A 16,909-nucleotide genomic window follows, 5' to 3' on the forward strand; every position below is an offset into this window, starting at 1 on the left:
TCTTTGAATCATCAGGCCTCACTGCAGCAAGTAGGGTGGATTCTCCTACTAAGAAAATTGCTTGTTCCAAATCTTTCACACAGTTAGGACCCACTGGTTGAGTATCAATGACACGTGGCTTGCTGCTTTTCACACAGAATTATTGCATCCAGTTCTGCTTTGCACAATCACAACCCTGTGTAAAAGGTCACATTAATAAAAGCATGTCCTGTGCCAAGGCCAAAAAGTCAGAGCTCAGAATCTCTGAGCATGGGTGTCTGACTCTGTGACCTTATCAAAATGTTCTAGGAGCTCTGCCTGTTGGAGGGCAGAAGAGAAGGAGAAAGGCTCACTGCTGGCATGCCTGACCAGGTCACAGAGCCAGAGTAAAGCCAAGTCTTTGCAAGTCTGAATCATAATTTCCACATCTTAAACAAAAATATCCTCAGGTTCTTCCAGAAATCCCACCACATACCATCATAATTAACCCATATAACTCATCACCAGCGTGAATTCAGATTCCCCACACCCAGCCAACAGGGGAACTACCATCAATTGTCTGTACCCTCTCAAAGCAGACAACAATGGAAAATAGAATCACAGAATGGTTTACATTGCAAGGGACCTAAAAGAACATCTAGTTCCAGCCCCTCTGCCACGGGCATGGACACAGATGACAAGATATACAGGAGTTCCACTGGTGTCTTTTCAAAACACAGGGGTAAGAGTGTTCAAGCATCTTGAGTCCAGCTCCTTAGGGCAGTATGGTCTTGATACACTGAATCCTTTGCTCACCTCAAGAGAGAATTAGATCCCAGTCTGCTTATTCATCTCATTCTGTCCTAGTTTCCCAACAAAATTCAAGGTCCCCTCTCTACTTGTGCATTCCCAATATTTTCGGTGTATCTCCTTGTCTAACCTCTTTAACTGCCTTTTATTGCTCCCAGTTCCAGTTTTCTTTCACGGGAATTTCTTTCCTCAAAGGCTCTTTCCAGTTATTTTCTGTAGTTATTGTCTCAACACACAGATAAGCTCCTGCACAAACAAATGTTCATCAAATACATCTACTGATTTCCTCTCTTCAGTCCACTGAACAGTTCCTCATTCTTCCCTTGGTGTCTATCCAGTATTTGTTGACTTCTTCTTAACCAACTCTCTTATAATCTTGAAGAACCCAGTTAAATTGCTGGAGGATGCAAAGTTCACATATAGAGCAAATCAAGTATTGCATAGGTCTTCTGTTTCCTTCTGGAGCTGGAATCCATGAAGAGAGTGCAGATGTCCTTACTGAGGGCACAGCAGATATTAAGTCCTCTTTTTCCCAGTCAGGTGGCTTGGCTTTATTCACAAGCAAATAAAAAACACTTAACTAAAAATGTGTTTTCATAAGTGTCAAATGAGAGTTCACCTTGCTTACCTGTTCCCTGTGAGTGGTCCCACAGAATTAAAGCAATGAAATCAACAAGAAGTCAGCATTAATACTGTCTTACAGCTTTCACTTCCATTTGGTTTTGCATAAGCTACTTCTGTGGAACTTCAGCATCACAGCCTACCCTGCCTTTGTGCAGGATCTCTGACTCATTTAGCATTGGTGATGGATCTGACCTAGATATGAACCAGGGCCACATAGGAGGGGCCTGGGGAGGTTGTGTCTGTAAAACAAGATTCTGCCTCATTTATTACAGAATTTGGGAAGTACTGAGAAGCAAACACGAAGTTTTACAAAGGGAAATTAGGAACAGATTTTTCAGGAGGAAGATACTTTCCTCAAAACGTACCTTCATGTTATAGAAATGGTGTTCAGTAATTGTGTCTTCCTCCTTTTCTGGCTGCTCACCATGGCATCTTTCAGTGTGCTTTGAAAAGTGACATGTATTTCTGTAGCTGAAATACTCAGTATCTGTCCTTAAATGTGAGACTTCCCTAACTCTAAACTTCAGTGCATTACTTTACCTTTTTTCCCCACAAGCATTTTGTGAAAAGCTGATTTTACTGATGAAGCAAAGTATTGGCAATATCCCGTACACACACCTAAGACAATTAATTAAGCTACAGGGAAGATGCAAATCTCTCTATAGGATATTTAATTGCATATATGAAGGAGTAGCCCTGTGAGAGAAAACTGTAAAATATGTGATCACAAACCTAAGAATCTGCAATGAAAAATATCAGCAAGAAGAGAAAAACAAAAGTATGCCAACAGTCTTGAGCCTGACACTTAGTGAGCTTCCAGTTCTTGACTTTCTAACCTTTTTGATTTTTAATGTTAGTGTTTTTACAATAGAGAAAACCTTTAGCATTTTATAAAGCAGAACTAATAAAGCACTCTCAGAGAAGTGCAGAAATGAGCAGTATGAGAGAATAAATATTGCAGGAAATCCTCAACTTTGTGCAAGCTTGCTGTAGAATTGAAGAAACCAACCTTGACATTGTTTGGGCTTCTTTACTGACACAAGACACACTACAGTGCATATGCACTTTACTGCATTGGCTTGCAGGCAATTTTTGGATAAGTCTGAAATCACAGTGGTAATATTTTTTTCCTAAAGATTTTATATTTTTAGAAGAGCGGTTTGACCAAAAAGCAGTGGTAGATAACCAGCTGTAGATCAGCACAATAGGTACATTCTTTTAACAGATGAAATCCCAGAACAAACTCGTGTGAAGATTTTCCCACATCTCCCATGTCAAAGGGCACTGCAGCACGGGACAGTTATGAACTAAATCAGATAATTCAGAAAGGAAATCTTATGAACAGCACTACTTGTATACTTTTTTTCCTCCTTTTGATTAGCACGTCAGGAAGTAGGATTTTTTTTCTCTAAGGATAAGCATTTTATCTGATGTTATTTAAAGCATAAAACATTGATAAATGAAGTTGTTATGCTTTCATGTAGTTAAAATATTTTAAATTAATAGAACTGATCTTTGATATTTTTTTAACTGATTTGTTAACACTAATTCTTTATTACTTGAAGCCACATTTTCATGTTCCTCCTTTAAAATGCATTTTTATTACTGGTGAGCTTTAAAAAAAAACACAAACTTCTGGAATTTAGTATTTTTTTAATTGCTAGAGCAAAAGGTTACTCTTCCCCCCATACTGAATGCTTGAAGCACGCCAAAAAAAAAAAAAAAAATTACAAAAATATTTTCCAGTTTGCCAGTAGCACCATTCCATAAATATTTTGTATTCCTCTTGTGTCACTGCAGTTCATATTTCTAGACTTCCCTTGGGGTGTTCTGAAGACACAGTGCTCACTGCAGACTAGAACTATTTCGCCAGAGCTTAGCCCAAGCAGTTACACCAGGACACTCGAATTACAGAATGGTTTGGGTTGGAAAGGACCTTAAAGATCATGTAGTGACAACCCTCTGCATGGGCAGGGACACCTCTCACCAGACCAGGTTGCTCACAGCCCCATCCAACCTGGGCTTGAACACTGCCAGGTAGGGGGCAGCCACAGCTTCTCTGGAAAACTTGGGCCATTTACAAAGAAATTATTTTCTCTGAGATGTCTAATTTAAACCCACCTTCTTACAGTTTGAAAACATTCCCCCTTATCCTATCACTCCATGCCCTTGTAAAAGTCTCTCTCCAGCTTTCCCAAAGCCCCTTCAGGTATTGGAAAGCTACTATAAAGTCTCCCAGGAGCTTTCTCTTCTCCAAGCTGAGCACCTCAACTCTCTCAGCCTTTCCTCACAGGAGAGCTGCTCCAGGAGCTGCTCCAGCACTCTCATCATCTTTGTGGCTCACTCTGTGCTCAGCCCCATCTCCTTCCTGTGTTGGGGGCTCCAGAACTGGACACAGCAATCCTGGTGGGGCTCATGAGTGGAGCAGAGGGGGAGAATCACCTCCCTCAACCTGCTGGCCATGCTTCTTTGGATGCAGTAGGGACACAGTGACAGTGGGCAGGCACTGAACCCTATTAGCCTCCATATAGCCCAGGAATGCACAAACTACACCCTTAAAACATGCTCTAGAGTAATGCCCACTTTACAGACCTGAAATCAGACATACCAGTTCCTCAGCCACAAGTCCTGCCACTTAAGATATGGACACTTAATTCCTACCTTAACTTCTGCAGCCCAAGGTGTTACAGTTTTAATGTTTATCCACTAAAGGTAAACTCTTGCCAGATTTGCAGCTGTAAAGGTATTCAGGTGTCCTTTAAAGATAGGTCCTGAAAGATGAAGGAGAGCACTCTAAAAATGTTTTACATTTTTAATTTAGGGTATATGTGTTTTTTAAAAAAATCTGAATAAAGCCATGAATTCCTCCAAAGAGACACTCAAGGCATTATATTAAATAAAACATTAGGTATTTAAAGTGAATTCACCTTCACCTTCTTGTGAATAATTCAGCCTCTTATCCCTATCCAACCAGTTTGATCATCTGTGTGTCAGGAGTCAATGCACCACAATACAGGTTTAAGAAAAATTTTCAAAGCTGTTCAGCACATCTTTTACCTCCCTTTTATTTTTCCACTGCTTTCAAAGGGAAAACAACTCAAGCTGATGCTGTGCACTTTTGGAAGTCTTACTTGAAAATGTAAAGGCCATGAATGCTCAGAAATTATAGGAGGTTTTTTTGCAACTAGTTTTATGCCTAAGAAAGAAAAGTTGTCATTGCTTTACTGTACAATTTACTTTACTTTTTTTTTCCACATTATCTATTTGGAGTAACTGTATCTGCTTGTTATTTTTATCTGCTATGTTTAATGTGGATGTCTGTGTTTAGAACTGCGTAATTGCTGCTTTGTTTTCACAGAACATTAACTTTATGCTCCCAGTAACAACTTTATAATGAAAATGCTAATAAAAATGAGTCAGTGCAAACTGCATACTTACAAATCTCTCCAGTGCTTAGTATGAGGCTTATCATAATTCTTGTCACCTCAGGATTGTATAGTCTACTCATACTGATTACACTGCATGGTTAATTTAAAAATTACCTCCTGCAGGCCTGAGAGAAAGGCAACAATTATAAATTTAACTTCAGAAAAAAATATATGTACATACTGAAAATGCTTCTAATAAACGGATTCTAGTTTTCTCAGTGTAGCAATATAATCACTGCAGGACTTAGAAATACCCTGTATTAATCACATTTCTGCTTGCAGGTTTATACTGCTTAATCCTATTACAGCTGTACAGATTGGGTTTGCTTTGGTGGGTGATGTCAGACTTTCTGGAGACAGCAGCACAGCTGGAACACTGCAGATTCAAGTAGTGTTTTTCCTTGTTCTTTTAAGGACTTTTTGATTGGGGGTTGCTTTCTTACACAGGCTCTTCCAAGACAACAAATTATATTTAAAAAATGGAAGTTAAGAACTGTTATTATGTGCTGTTTCCTCAGCCTAGTACAAAATGAAAAACGTGCAGAGGGACTGAGAGAAATGCTTGCAAGAAAACCAGTTTCACCAGAAGCTTTTCAGAATTTAGCACTGTCAAAACAGAAGAATTTTTATATATGTGTGATTATGTATAAAAATAATACAGCATGACAATCAAAACAGCACTCTTGTTTTATTACCTTTACAGTGGTTCAGGGAAAGAGGAAATATATGGCACCAACTAGAAAAAGTAAATTCACGCTATAAGAAAGCACATTCTCAACACCACTGAGAAACAGGGGAATGGGAAAAGGCACAAAGATAGGTGTAGAAGAAAGACATCTTTGCTATCCTCTTCCTACTGGGAAAGTTGCCACAGCTCTCACTGAACAGAGCAAGCTATTTATAGGATAGTAAAGCAGAGAGGAAAAACAGCATCAATCATGCTAGGTTTGATTTATTAACTCTGCTGTAAGAATTTGACAACCACGACATATCCAAACTGCAAACTATACAAATCTGACAGTTCCTACATGATTTGTATGATTTTTATTTGATTAGACATTGCATCATATGTTTGGCTTCAGCATCCACTGTTCTATTCTTAGTCTTCATCAATTTTCTGCAAGATTAGCATGTGATTAAATATTCATACCTTAATTTCCTTCCTGAGAAAGTGAGAACCACCACCACTTCCTACCTAAATAATTTTAGCTTCTCCAGTTAAATAATGCATACATCCATATATATATATTTTACATGCACACCCAATTACCCACATTCTCTTTCACACATTTACTTTGTGCTACTAAAATGCATATCTCAGACTTTATTTATTGCTAGTGGATTTTTGTTGTTTGTTTTCAAATAGGCTTAAATAGAACATGATACACTCAAATCTGATGGTTAAGCATGCAAATATATACAGAAAAACTTCTGCAGCAAAATTCTCCAAAGCTTGTCTGTCTACAGCTTCTAGAGGTCTTCAGAAGCATCCAGACTTTCCCACTGACTGCAGCAGGAGACTGATGGGACTGCACTTTAAAGGAGCAGATGCCCCCTCATGAAACAAGGTAAAAAAAATTTAAGGTATCTTACCTAACTTGGGCACTGTCAATATAATCAATTCACTCATTAGTCTTCACATATTATTAACATTACAGCTTCACAATTATCACAGCCCAATCCTAACACTCTGGCAAAATAAATATTGATGACAGAAAAAAATCCATATAAGAGGAAGAGCTGTAAACAACTCCTTTTTCAGAGCAGTATTGCTCGGCTGGCAAAAAGTTCAGTCACCACCTACCTATTAGTTTTTTGCTCTTTACAAGGAGGAAAACACATACACAACCCTGTGTTTCTGGAAATTTAACCAAATGCCCTCTCTCTCTCTTACAGATGAATTTTGAAGGTAGTTTAGAGATTATACCACAAAATTACAGCTCAAAAGCAAGCAGCTGTTTGCTACGATTGTAATATCTACAATTGTTCTCTTGGCCTTGCTACCAATTTTCCTGGTTCAAAAATGGTCCCTCCCCTCCTACCTATTAAAACCTTGTAGAGTCTTTTTAATTTGTAACTCCAGTGGTCTAATGACATAAACTGCTCTAATTAGAAAGTAAATTTTGTAGCTTGCACACCTGAGTATTTTCCCTATTAAGTGAGTGGGGGTGGGTGTTCAGGTAATTTTCTGTTTTATTTTAACAATGAGTAAAAAGCTTAAGCTAAATTTCTCTCTCTCTGGGAAAACAGTACAGTTGCATAATACATGAGGTGCAGCCCTAAAAACCATCTGCTCAGTCTGCTTTTGTTAGTACACCACATCAAGGTTTGTTTTTTTGGGTTTGTTTTTTCTTTTTTTTTAAAGACAGACACCCTTACTTAAATATCTAATAAAAATGCAAGAGTTGGGTTTTCATGGACAGAGAGTGGAGCTATGCTAATAAATAGGTCACCCCTGTCATGCCTCAACTATCAATATGCAAAACTTGCTTATAATCAAACCCACTTCACATCCTTTCATGACTGTTTATTTTTGCTCCTATTTAATATCTCCTCATGTACTTTAAACTGAATATGTTCAGAATAACAACTGAATACCTATTTATAATAAATATTCATATTAATGAAAGACAGAAGAAAATACCTTAGAAAACAGTGAATTCACCCAGATGCAACGGAATTTAATGGAGTCACAATCTGGTCTTCAGTCACAACTACAGACTGATTAAATCTCTCAAGCCAGCACTACTATTGTGCTATAAAAACAACCCTCAAACCCAATGACTAGAGGTGAGCTATCACTAAGAACAAGGCATGGGAAGCTATTAGTTTAGTGTGAACTCAGGGGTCAGGGCAATCCCAAGCACAAATAACAGGCTGGGAGGAGAAAGGATGGAGAACAGCCCTGAGTAGGAGTTGGAGGGTGTTGATTAATGAAAAGCTGGATGTGAACTGGCAATATCCACTGCCAGCCAAGAATGCCAACAATATCCTGGGCTGCATCAGAAGAAGCATGGCCAGCAGGTCATGGGAGGTGATTCCCTAGAGCACTGTGTCCAGTTCTGGAGCCCCCAGCACAGGAAGGACACAGGGATGTTGGGGCAAGTCCAGAGGAGGCCACATGATAATCAGAGGGATGGAGCACCTCTGCTATGGAACAGGCTGCAAGAGCCTGGAGGAGGCTCTGGGGACACCTTAGAGCCACCTTTCAGTATCTGAAAGGGCTTCTGCAAAACTGGGGAGGGACTTTTTACAAGGGCATGGAGTGGTAGAATGAAGGGGAATGGTTTCAGATTGTAAGAAGGTGGATTTAGATCAGACATTAGGAAGAAATCCTTCACTGTGAGGGTGGTGAGACACTGGCACAGGTGGCCCAGAGAAGCCTGGGATGCTCCCTCCTGGAAGTGCTTGGAGACAGTCTGGATGGGGCCTTGAGTAGCCTGGTCTAGTGGAAGGTGTCCCTGCCCATGCAAAGGGTTGGAACCAGATGATCTTTAAGGTCCTTTCCAACCCAAACCATTCTATGATTCTTTCAAGTTTTAAAAGTTTATTGCATGTCGAACAATCAAAAATAATTTCCATACAGATCTTTATTTTAACTTTTTCTTCTAATTATTTTGACTGCTTAAAGTGCAAATTTATTGTACTGTTCCATAAAGACTGTATGTGTGTGCGTATGTGTGTGTGTGTGTGTGTGAGACTTATGTGCATAATTTCTGAATGGTAACATTAACTTATTACTACTTCAACTGATGAATCACAGAATTTTCAGAATGGTTTGGGTTGGGACTATAAAGATAATCTAATTCCAACCCTCTGCCATAGATAGGGATACCTCCCACTAGACCAGGTTGCTAAAAAATGAAAACTATACCAAAAACTTTACTCTTGCCATGAAACATCATCCCATATAATTTTAAAAATTATTATGTGAAATCACCAAAGTCTCTATTTGCTGAATTCACTGATTAAAATTAGGAACTTTTAAATGCAGTAATAAAAAACCAAAAGGGTTCAGAAAGCTGCAAAAATTTAGAAATCTGGGAAGTCTGTGCTGCACTAAAAGCTCACAGAAGACCAATCAATTTAGCTGCTCAAGAAGAATAGATCTGTACTGTAGAGAATACCTGTGGAAAACTTTCCTCACTCCTTCTTAAATTAGTGTTCACTGAGTTTTTCTATTGGAAGGAAGCCAGAAATAAACATAGAGATATATTTATTACTAAAAGATGCCAGGTAGCTGTTAGAAGTCCTGCAGAAAAGAAAGAATATAAGTAAAGAAGTTAAAAAGGGTCTTTAGCCCACACCATTTACAATAGAGTGTTAAAGAGAAAGCATCCATAAAAATGAGGCAACTCTCAGAACATACCTAAGCCTAATGGAAAACATCAACCTTATCAGATCTGACACAAGAGAAAGTTTTAATGAAGGTTTTCAAGAGCTTTGAGTCCATTTTTAACATATGTTTGCTCCCCACAATCATCTGTTGTTTAGGGAGCAACCCCAAACAGCAGCTGTGCTCAGGACAGGGGCAGTAAATAATGACATTATACAGATGGGTGCTTGTGTAGGTTGTCACATCATGATTTACTAGAACATAAATATGGAATTTCACTTTGTGCATGGGGTTATTTCTTTTCTTGGGGGGAAGGAGGATAATTTTTGACATTTTTTAGTATCTCAGTTGAAAACAGAAAAATAAAGTCTACAACTGCTAGTTTTTATTTAGGGTTTTGTTTTTTTTTAAATCTGTATTTCAATAAAATTAGATTCCATTTTTGCATCAGAAATATCAGTTTATAGTATGGTCAAATACCGATTCTTAGATATCTCAAAGAAATTTAGTTTTAGCCCTTTTCCCAGTAAAAAATGTATTACTTCTCTCTCTGCCAGCTGCTTTTAAGTATTGCAGAAAATTTCAAGTAAACAAACAATACAAGAGAATGAACATCAGTAGCACTTGAAAGTGTATTTCCTACTAGTTAAAACCCCTTGCTGTTCCTGGTTAACTGCACATGAGAAAATGAGCATCTTGTTTCCATTTAGGTTAAAATACTTTCACTTTGGGCATAACTGCATATGAAGTTATTCTAGAACCATTCTTGGCCCCAATGGTCAATATGAAGCATGATGTGCAAGTAAAATAAATTTCTTATCACACTGACACCTACTTATTCTTTAGCAGCACACATTGCATGAACAGTGGTATTCAGGCACTAAGAATGGAAAAGAAAATGCAAAACTTAATAAAACAGAAGACAGCTCAGCATTTTAATGTCATCCTAAGAAGACAAAAGTAGAAACCCAATTCTGCTCTACCTGGAGCTTAAAGTGGCTTCAACAGCATTGTTTACAGAGGTAATATACTAACAGTATAAATAAATTCTACTTACACTTAATGTCCCTTGTAGAAACTAAGCATTTACTCACATTATTGAGAATCAGGGCTTGGCTTTGCAAGCAAAGATTTAAGAAATCTTCTTAAATCATTATTGAGAATACAGAGCAGGCATATTACCCAAAATGCTCCTGGATTGGAATTATAAACAACCTATTTCATCCTTAAAAAGCTGAATTTTGTTAACAGACATCAAAAAGAGGATAAAAATGTTGTCACCTCCAATACTGAAACTGACAGGTTGCATGTAAGATTTTCAAAACATTTAGTCCTCAGTTTTAGCACTTGGGCTTCCCTACACTATGTTGCTTATTTGGAAGGAACTTTTCTAGGAAATGAGTCTCTACACATTTAAAAATGCAGTTTTTTGTTGTTAGGGGTTTGGGGGGGTTTGTTTCTTTTTGGTTGCTTGGTTTTTAGCTTTTCTTTGGTTTTAAAATCAGCTTTAGCAAATAAAATGGGAAGCAGCAATAAATTTCAGATACAAAGGAGAATACCTCAGTTCTCTGAAACTGAGCAGATTACCAAGATGGACATCCTGGGATGCTTTTTTCCATTTTTCAGCTTTACAAACGAAAGCTATGAAGTGATTTTTCAGAGCTTGTGTCTCAGCCATACCTGAAGCTTTCACTTCACTTAGTTTGGCATCTTGTAGAAGGTAACAGATGTTGTCTTGGCCTTGCCTCTAGCACCAACAGCATGCACACACACACGCAGAGACACACAAACACACACACACATTAAATTTCCTTTTCCATCCCTCCTCACGAAGGTTCCTCCTTTTAATGAAATTCCCTTTGCTTCATGTTTTCCTGCCTCCATCCCACAACATCAGCTTTTTTTATAAGACTAAGTGATGCAAGAAGGGGTTATTTGCTTAATAGAATAATAAAAGATTTCATTAATGCCTCTCTGAAGAGACTGGATGAGTCTGTGTCAGAGCTAAACCAGTGAAACCCTTGGGATGTGATGGAGTGAGAAGTGCCTGTGCCTGGAGAGCCAGAGGAGCTGCAAGTGGAAATTCTGGTGGTTTGCTGCAAATCCAGTGCAGGTGGGAGGAAGGAAGGAACCTGTAGTAGGTACTGCACACAGTTAATACTGTAGACAAAGCCTTGTGTGTAGTGGGCACCAATGATCTGGTATTTCATGAAACCACACTCAGCTGTAACATTTCTGTTGATCCTCAATTGGAATTCAGGTTAAGGAGAGATTTTCTAGCTAACAAATTCCTTAGACTTTAAGCATGAAATATATATTAAAAAAAAAAAAAAGATATTATGCATATATCATGTTTTCTACTAGTTGGTAGTTAGTTCAACTGATTTTGTTATATTTGGGGAGATATGTTTATAAAAAGGCACTATCTATGCATTTAAAGAATACATTTTCAACATGTTTTCCATAACCTTAAGTCAAGAGAGTTCATTTCACAAAGCATCTTTCATCCCTGCCACCTCCCTTTTTTCCTGTCAGACAGATAAGGACTGTATAAAGTTTGGAAAAATAATCTTTCACTTTATTAAGATGGCAGATCTTTAAGATAGATAAAGCTGTACTGTTTACAGGAAATCAGTCCTCTGTTATCAGGCAAGAAATGATCCAGACTGACATAAATTACATTTCCTACATTCTCCTATTCCTTAACAGAGGAAAAAAAAAACAAAAAACAAACAACTTGAGAGTTTTCCTGAGCTGTCTGGACAGATTTCAGCATTAGAGTTAAGACTCTTACTACTCATACTTAGCTACTACAGAAACATGTGGATTCAACAGTGAGTAAAGAGTATTACATGGAAGTTTTAATATGCCCTGATTCACTACACACAGAGAACCCCTATAAAAATGTGAACTAAGCTGGTTAAGAACTGGCATAGCTGGTTAAGAGGGAGGGCACTGAATTACAGGAAGAACAATCCTAGTGAAGGCAATGGACAAGAAAAATGGGTATCAGTGGACTACTATTCAAGTAAGATTTTGGATTCTTAGCATTAAAAAAACCCCAGGAATTAGACAGAAAAGTAAATGCATGTGCCAATGTGCTTTTCAGGAGAAATTTCATTTTTTTACTGATGTTAAATGATTTACCTTAACTTTGATTTCTATGCAAAATTCCAGACAATCTTATAAATCACACACATTGTATCCTTTTCCCAGATATTTATCTAATTTCATTGATGCTTTTACTGGCACCATGGGATTCTGACTTAGCTGTTTAAAAAGCACCAAAACAATCGAAGAAAAAAAAAGCAAACTATGTGATTTAAAACAGAGCTTCCTATTCCGCAGTATTGTTTTATGCTTGGAATCTTTGAACACATATTCTAGGTTAAAAGTTAATGTTTGTTTGTTGTTTTTTTAGTTTATCAGAAACTGGAATGACAAACAATACCCAATAAATGTGGGTGAGGAAGAATTGTATCAGATTTAGTCTGTTTACTTGTCAAAATAATATTTTGACAGAAAGTAAAGCAAATTAGTGGCTTATACTTTTAAAAGACCCACATGTGCAGATAAGCACACAGGACCATGCACACTGACACAAAGCTCACTATACTATCAAATCCTCTCTAAAAACAAACACAGAAACCAAGCACAAACAAATACCCCCAAGTTCAGCTTCCCTTTAGAAATTTCATGTCATGACACTATTCCACTGCCCATTTATCCAAGGAGTAGTTAAACAAAGCTTTACCTCCCAAGCCTGAAACCACTGTAGAACACAAACTCCTGTAAACTTTCAACTATTCAAAATATGTTAATTAAACTTCAAGCTTCAACAGCCTCTTTGCTTTTACTAATTTTAACATTTCACTCCTACCTAGTATCCCACCAAAAGTAGTCACAAATGTCCTTTCCCTAATCAAACAACTGTAACTCTAGTTTGGTTCATCCTTAAATTGAATTCTGTATTTCAAGCACATTTCAAACAAACCTGTTGAAACACCAGATATACACCTGCACCTGATCTGCTCAGATTGTTTACCCCCTATCTATGCTACCGATTAGATCAGCACTTGCTGAAAAGATGAACCTTTACATCTTCTGGTTGGTGGTGATGTTGATCTGAGAACCCCTTCCTCCCATCAAACCCTTGTGGTTTTTGTTACTGCACTATCCCCTGGCTACATCAGCACGTGGCACTGCACAATAAAGCAAGCAATGGGACTGATCCAGATGGGAAAAGAACAGCAACTGCATTTCACTGAGATCTGAGTGCTGGGACAGAGATGTGCACGTGCTCTGTGCTCCTTCACAGAAGCAAGGGCAGAAACCATTAGTGAGATAGGTCAGGAGCTGGTTCCAGCATCACTCACCCCATTACAGATGACAGCAGAGCTGCTCCAGGTTACAGCTTCACAGTTACACCCTTCCCACCTCTCATTGCCTTCTCTGTGCTTTCTGCCCACAGTCAAAATCTGGTTTTCTCAGCAACCCATGGCAGGATGATTTTTTTTAGGATGGAGAGGATACAGTGACTTGAGGTCCTCTCAGATATAGGGATGCCACAGGGCATCTAACTCTGGGGAATGGAACAGACTAGGAAGATGTGCAGATTCTTTTCTGGAGTTATTTTTAATGACATGATGTCCCCCGAGGAGAACTCACATCCCTCATAATTTTTAGTTCACCCCAACTGCAGAAGTCAGAGTTTTGTGCCAATTAAACAGATAAACCAAATCAAAATTTAGAATATATACATGCAGGAACAGCAAATACATGGTTGTAACACAGTGTTCACACTAGAATTATCCCTAAATACAGAATTGATGCATATTCTTGAAATTGTTTGCAGTGCCATATTTTCAGTATGTCCTACCAACAAGGACTTCTACAAATTAAGAAGATGCCCTCAGTTTGGAAGGAAAAACAAAAGCATGGCAAAAAGCTTAGCTATACAAAAAGGTGTATGAACTGAAATGAGGAAAAATCATCTTGATAATTTTTGTTTACATTTTTGGCTGTTTAAACATTTGGCCTTTCAAGTAAGAAATGTGTTACATGCCAGAGTCTGAACCTTTCCTATACTCACAGGGATATAAAATTGTAAAAATAATCATCAAGAAACCAGGTTATGGTTCACAATGATTACAAATCCTTTATTTTTCCATTAGAATAAAAATAGTTGAGTTTTTTAACAGATAAATGTGGTACTTAATTTCTCCAAATTCTGAAGCCATAATTCATTTAATGACACATCCATCACTAGCAGGAATGTAATTCCAAGAGTGATGGAATACTTCTTATATTCCAAGAATATAAGAAGAGTCACAAGGAAAGAGAGATGTGCTCACCTTCTTCCTTGCTCTCCTATCCAGATTTTCCCCATCAAAATGGCACATTTCTCATTTTATTAGATATAAAGGCCAACAGAAAGGGTTAAATCTAGTAGTTTTGCTACTTTAATGATGTGATCGCTTGGGTTGTTTGAGTTTTTTTCAGCATTATCCAATATATCTGTTCTTCCTTTGACAACAAGCAAGTAAATAAGTAATAAATCACTGCTGCAATTTAGAATTGAATATTCAGTGTCAGATTTTATGATTATTTCTCTATTAGCAAGGTATCCTAAGTCTGCTAGGGACATCAGAAGTTACCTTTCAAGACCAAGATATATTGTCACAGTTTATTTGCAGCTAGAAAAAGATACAGACTTCAATCAGGTAATGCCTGCTTCACAATAAACACGTGTGCCTTTATACAGTCAGTATAAATCATAATTTGAGTATTAAGACATTTATAGAAATGCTTCCACAGGAATTGGAGTATTTACAACACAATAAACTTATTTGAATACTACTGAAAAATAGTATTCCATTCTTGCCAATATGTCACTTGATCATTGCAGAAAGCTGCCTTCCCAAGTCAGTTGAAGTAAACATCCACCCCCCAGCCCTGCCACTTGTTATAGCTGAGTGTAGGATGTTTACAGGAACTAAAAACTAGTTTAACAATATAAATACACCATTGGCTTTCAAGATACCAAAAAATGAATCTGCACAGATACACTTCAACATTTTGTGTGAGCTGCAATTTGCATAACTCACAAGGCACAGGCAACACATATGAAACCTTACTGACATGAACAACTTGGAACACCTATTTTTAACATTTGATTTTCTAAATATCAGAGCACAGAAATATACACATACAGTCCCTGCTGGTTTAGAGGTGTAAGAAGGAAAACAGGAGTTGAGTTTCTCACAGCCTGTGCATAGCAGCAGTCAGCATATCAGCACTTACCTGCCAAGGCTCTTGATGCTCAGGGTAGAAACCTTCTAGAAATTTCAAATTCAAGTAACTGTTAAAACAAACTCAACATCGAAATATACCTGGAAGATTTATGGGGTGGTACAAACTGAGTAACACTCCTCATAGATGTCATTTCCAACCTGTTTAAACAAAGATAAACCTTTGTGGTGTTGAACATTTCAACAGTTTCATCAGTGTGATAAATTTAACAGCTCTTCTTGATACATTTGTATGTCTTCCTCTTTGTGTTGCATTTTCTTAAACTGATTCCCATTCCTTCTCCAGCAATTTTTAAGGGTACTCTAGTATTTCAGTCTTTTTCATTCTTATTTCCCTCCACATGGATTTAGTTACTCAGAAGTCCTTGTAACAGCAAGAGAGCAGAACACTTACTTTAGCTTCAACATCTTAGATTTTACAGATTAGTGGTTTACCTTAGTGCTTGCAGTCTCAAAGATGATCTCATCAGTCCAGCAAATAATAACACTTCAATAAATTCGATCAGCCAACAGGTCAAGTCTCAGCCTTCTTGTCTGAACAAGTGTTTTGCAGATTTACTGGGGAGAAGGAATCACTGATGCTGACGATTTCATACACAGAGGAGGGAGGGAAGCCCACCAGGTGTTTAACAGTTGTTCTTTATATGAAGGAAAACACCATCTCAAGCTTCTCTGCTAAATGCAGAGCAAGAGAAGACAGCACTTGACAGAGGGCAGTCTGAAGTCACCAAGGACTTTGATGTATTGTTTTTAAGTCATAAAAACCAGCCAGAGCAAAACCATAGGCAACTAATGCAGACCCCAAACAGTAGCTCACAGCCACTCCACTAGCTCAGGAAGTGAGGATCTCTGTATTCCTCCCCACCTTCCTTCTGCCAAGGTAGCTCTGTGTTGCACTTATACGTACAGCACAGCCACCCAAATTTACCAACTCTGTGTCCACAAGGTCACTGCTGGCCTCTGGCCCCCTCAACCTGCTTTTCATTCAGGTATTTTCCTCCACTTCAAAACGAGTGCACTGCAAAACATCAGCAGCTGTTCCATGACTCAATATGATGTAAGCAACAGTCTCAGGCTTCCCATTAACCAGGTGGGGCAACTTGCTTGTTGATCACCATCCTGATGTGTCAAATCTGCTTCTTCCATTCCCAGAATTCATTGTTATAGTTTTGGCACTGTGCTGCCTAAATCTGCAGCAGTGGCTTCAACTCCTCCTCCCCACCAGAACTACAGAGGCAGCGTGCCTGAACTCCATCACCCTTTCCAAGTAATCCGAGTGATGGAATCACTGCATAGATATATATACACTTAAAAAAAATACCACCATCTTCTGAGGCAGACAACAGGGATATCTTTGAGATATGTTAATATGTTTGGGACTTTGTATTTCTATACATGAAAAAAGGAGATCCTTGTATTTTAGGCACTAAGAAAAAAAAAAC

This window comes from Calypte anna, chromosome 2 (assembly GCF_003957555.1).
Source record: "Calypte anna isolate BGI_N300 chromosome 2, bCalAnn1_v1.p, whole genome shotgun sequence".
In the NCBI taxonomy this organism is placed as follows: domain Eukaryota; kingdom Metazoa; phylum Chordata; class Aves; order Apodiformes; family Trochilidae; genus Calypte; species Calypte anna.